Below are 5034 nucleotides of genomic sequence, written 5' to 3' on the forward strand. Positions count from 1 at the left end.
CTGCCTAATTAAGGAGGGGCTTGAGAGCCCGAAGAATACTTTGCCTTAAAAAAAAATGAAAAGAAACAGGGAGCCACAGAGAGACAGAGATTGACAGAGAGAAATGGAGAAGAGACAGAGGTAGCTCTACCAACTAGAAAAGAATCTGGAGGGAGACATCTCAGTAGAAAATTTTATTTTGGTCAAGGAAAGCAATATTTCACAGCTCAAATTTGGTATCTCAGTCCAACTCTTCACTTTTAATCTATGCATGTCTTTATCCATGAGATGGGTTTCTTGTAGGCAGTAGATGGACGGTTTCTGATTTTTAATCCATTCAGCCAGTCTGTGCCTCTTGATTTAAGAATTTAATCCATTAACATTCAAAGTTATTATTGATATTTCCAGACTTGTCCCTACTATTAAGTAGGCCATATTTTTGGTTGTTTTTTGTTCTCTTATTTCTGCCTACCTGACTTTAGTTTTTCTGGTAATTTCTTTTTCTTTTTCTTTCTTTCTTTTTTTCTTTTTCTTTTTTTTTTTTTTTTTTTTGGGAGGGTTTTTGTTCACGGAGTCAAAAGTTGTAAATTCCATTTCACCAGTTCAGTCTTATGTAATTAAATCTCTCTTCTCTTGTGGTCCAGTCTTTCTGTTTAAATTCTGGAAGTTAACATTCAATTTCAGACTTGTCCCTACCGATAAGATGGCTATTTTCTTGGTTGTTTTTCAGACTCTTATTTCTGTGTGTCTGTCTTTAGTTTTCCTGGTATAGCACTCCCTTCAGAACTTCTTGGAGAGCTGGACTAGTGTTGGTAAATTCTTTCAGGTTTTGTTTATCTGAGAATGTTTTTGTCTTTTCTTCCCATTTGAAGGATAATCTTGCCAGGTATAGAATTCTTGATTGAATTTGTTTTTCACTCAACATTTTGAATATATTTTCCCATTCTTGCCTTGCTCACATTGTTTCCAATGAGAGGTCCAATGTTAGCTTCATGGGATATCCTTTATAAGTAACTTGACATTTCTCTCTTGCCAATTTTAGAATCTCATCTTTGTCTGTGGTTTTGGTCAATCTGGCTATGAAGTGCCTTGGAAAAGATCTTCTTGGATCGATTCTATTTGGGGTTCTTTGTATTTCTTGGGTCTGAATGTTTGAGTGACTCTCTAGACTTGGAAAGTTTTCTTCCAGGATTTCATGGAATAGAAATCAATACCCTTATTAGTTTCTTCACTTTCTGGGATACTTTTTATTAAGATGTTTGGGCGTTTCATAGTATCTAGTATTTCTCATATATTATTCTCAGTTTTCTTGGCTGTTTTACCAGTATTTTTGATCATTTTGTCTAGGTCAATGGTTTTGTGTTCTACTTCTAAAAATCTATTTTATGCATGTTCTAACATGCTCTTAATACTTTCAAGGGAGGTTTTGATTTCCAGTATTACAGCCTTCATGTCTAACAGCTGTTTGATGCTTTTTTATGCTATACAATTTTTCTTTCATATTGTGGAAGAACTTCTTCATCTCTTAGAGCTCAATGTCTCTTTTCTCTTCCATCTCATAGAGTTTTGTTACCATAAATATTCTAAATTCTTTTTCTGACATTTTGGTAAAATCTTTTAATTTTTCCCTACTTGGAGACAAGTTACAGTATTCCCTTGCTGGAGATGTATTACTTGATTGTCTTATTCTTGAGGATCTTCTCTGACTTTTAGTCATTTGGTAATGTATTCACTTTTGGCTAACTAGTTGGAGAAGGATTCTGTATGAGCTCATGTGTTCCCCTTCTCATGAAATAATTCAGTGCTATTTTCTCCCTTAACAGTGTTGTCCAGTGTGGGAATCACAGAAGGACTTTTAAAATTGGATTTATGAAGGAGAGTTTCCCTCTTTTTACAACCAGTACAGTGAGGGACAAAGAATTTTCTAAAACTCACAGTGTTCAGATATTTAGCTACTATGTACCTAGTGTTCTCTAGGCAGTGGGTAAAGGCTGAGCAGTAAAATAGAAAAGTAAGGTAAAAGAAAGTAGGAAACATAAATAGGAATAAAAAGGAAAGAAATAAGAAAAGAAAACAGAAATAGGAAGAAAAAGAAAAACAGAAATAGAAAAAAAGAGAGAACTAGAATGAAAACAGTAAAAAAATAAAACCGGGTTAAAAAATGGCAAGAAAGGCAGAGAGGGAGGTGCCTGCAGGGATTCTGTCTTGACTAGCACTGGGGTATTGGGGGAACCCTGGCTGGGTGAGCTTCACAGCCATGAAGCTGAACCCAGAAGGGATAGGCAAGGCAGAGACAGAGGTTCCTGAGCAAACTCTCCTGACTATCACTAGGGGTTGGTGGGGAGTCCTGGCTGGAGAAGCTTCACAGCCGGAAGCTGGACCCAGAAGGGTCAGGAGAGGCAGAGATGGAGGTGCCTGAATGGATTCTGTCCTGACAAGCACTGGGTGCTGGGGGGGGGCCTGGCTGGGGGAGTTTCATAGCCATGACGTTGGACCCAGAAGAAAAAGAGAGCCAGAGATGGAAGTGTCTGGACAGATTCTTTCCTGACCAACCCTGGGGTCTAGGGGGGGAGGGTGCTGGCTGGTTGGGAAAGCTTCACAGCCATGAAACTGGACCCAGAAGGGAGAGGTTAGGCAGAGATGGAGGTGCCTGGACATATTCTGTCCTGACTAGCTTGGAGTCTCAAGGGGAGGGGAGGGCTGGCTAAGAGAGCCTCACAGCTGTGAAGCTGGACCCAGAAGAGACAAAAGAGGCAGATATGGAGGTGCCTGGAAAGATTGTGTCCTGACTAGAACTATGGTCTGGAGAGGGGTTGGCCCTGGCTGGCTCCATGAAGCTGGACAGGGGCCCTGCTTTACAGCCATGAAGCTGGACACAGAAGGGACAGGAGAGGCAGAGATGGAGGTACCTGGATGGATTTTGTCCTGATTAGCACTGGGGTCTGGAGAGGGCAGTCATGGCTGGGGGGAGCTTCACAGTCATGAAGATGGACCCAGAACATACAGGAGAGTAGAGATGGGGGGCGTGCTGGATGGTTTCTGTCCTGACTACCACTGGAGTCCAGAGTGGGGAACCTGGCTAGGGAAGCCTAAAAGCCCTGAAGCTGGATCCAGGACAGGAGGGGCAGAGATGGAGGTACCAGGATAAATTCTGATGAACACTGGGGTCTGGGGCAGGATGGTCTTAGCTGGGGAGTTTTACAGCCAGGAAGCTAAAACCAGAAGAGACAAGAGAGGCAGAAATGGAGGTGCCTGGATGGATTCTGTCCTGACTAGATGGAGGTTCCTGGACCAATTTTGTCCTGAATGGGAGAAAAAGCAGTAAATTAGCAAAAGAAAGGCACGAGGAAGGGAACAGAAAGCTTTTTTTTTTTTTTTTTGAGAGATTTTCACTGTAGGGCGCGTGCGCTTGCCAGACAGACAGAGAGAGACATAGAGACAGAAAGCGAGAAATCACCCCACCCGGGGGATGGTCACGCCGCAGTCCCTTCTCCTCCATTCTCCTCTCGGGATCTTGGGCACGCACGCACACACGCCCGGCGTGAGTTTAAGCCACCGGGTCCGGGACGCGAACCACGGTCGACTACGTGGGAGTCCAGCAACATAGCCATTACGCTAACTGCTGGTTCCCATGGCTGACCAAAGTTTAAATCCCAGACCTGGCAGTTTAACTAATCACTTTCTCTCTTTCTCTCTGGTGAGCACACCTGTCTTATGGCAAATTAATATAATAACAACAATAATAATAAAATTAAATTATTATTTTAAAAATTGTGATCAGAGAATCTAAATAAACATTTCTCCACGGAAGATATATGAATTCTCAATAAGCATATGAAAAGATGTTCGTTGGGTCTATTCTATGACCTTGTGGTTCAGGAAGTTGGACCTCACATGGCCAGCTGCATGATTAGAATCCTGGACCCAGTGGCTTGAGAAACATGGTGGGCACATGTACATGTATAACCAAAATCCTAAAAAGAAGGAGAAATGGAGGAGAAGGGATTGTGCCATGACAATTTCCCATAGAGGGTGCGTTCTCCTCTTCTCTGTCTCTTTGTCTCTCTCTGGTAAGTACACACACCACTGACTAAAAAGAAGAAGAAAGGAGGGAAGGAAAAAAGAAAGAGAAAGATGTGTGACCATTTTAGTCCTCAGGGAAATACAAATCAAAACCACCATGAGATACTATTTTACATCCACTGAGATAGCTAGAATAAAAATGTTAGATAATAATAGGTATTGGTAAAGATGGAGAAACATCAGAAATCTCACATACTGTCAGTGTGAGTTAAAATTACGCATCCAGGTGAGCAGAAGACATAGTGGTTAAGGTGCTGGACTCTTACATGGCCGACCTCAGTTTGAGTCCCAGACACAGAGGCTTTGAAACTCACTCTGGGCCTATGTGCATGCATGTCCAAAATCCCAAGAGGAGAATGGAGAAGAAGAGATGGGATTGTGGTGTAGCCAGCCCCCCTGGGGGATGTGATTTCTCACTTTTTCTCTCTCTGTCCATCTGGCAAGGCATGTGCCCTACTATAGTGAAAATTTCTCTTAAAAAAATATGATGCATCTACTTTGAATAACAATATGACAGTACCTCAAATCATTAAATATAGAGTTTCCATATAACCCTGCAATTTTTTTCCTAAGTATTTACCGAGGGGATATGAGAATATATCTACTCAAAAGCTTATACATTAATGTTTATAGCTACATTATTTATAATAGTCAAGGAATGGAAGTGACCCAAATGATCATAATCTGAGGAGTGAATGAACAGAAAATATTCTGTAGTCATATGATAATCCATATTTATACCATAGATTATTAGTTCACCAGAAAAACAAATGCAGTACTGATATACGCTATTCTCTGGGTGAATCTTAAAAATATCATTCTACATAAAGAAGTCAGTTCTAAAAAAATCACAGAATTGGTGTTTTTATTCATAAAAATGTCCAAAATAGGGAAATATATTGAGACACAAAGGAAATTAGTAGTTGCTTAGGGCTGAGAGAGCGGAAGGGTAGTGGGTTGATAGCTAAAGGG

This window comes from Tupaia chinensis, unplaced genomic scaffold, assembly GCF_000334495.1.
Source record: "Tupaia chinensis unplaced genomic scaffold, TupChi_1.0 Scaffold143827_1, whole genome shotgun sequence".
NCBI classification, from domain to species: domain Eukaryota; kingdom Metazoa; phylum Chordata; class Mammalia; order Scandentia; family Tupaiidae; genus Tupaia; species Tupaia belangeri.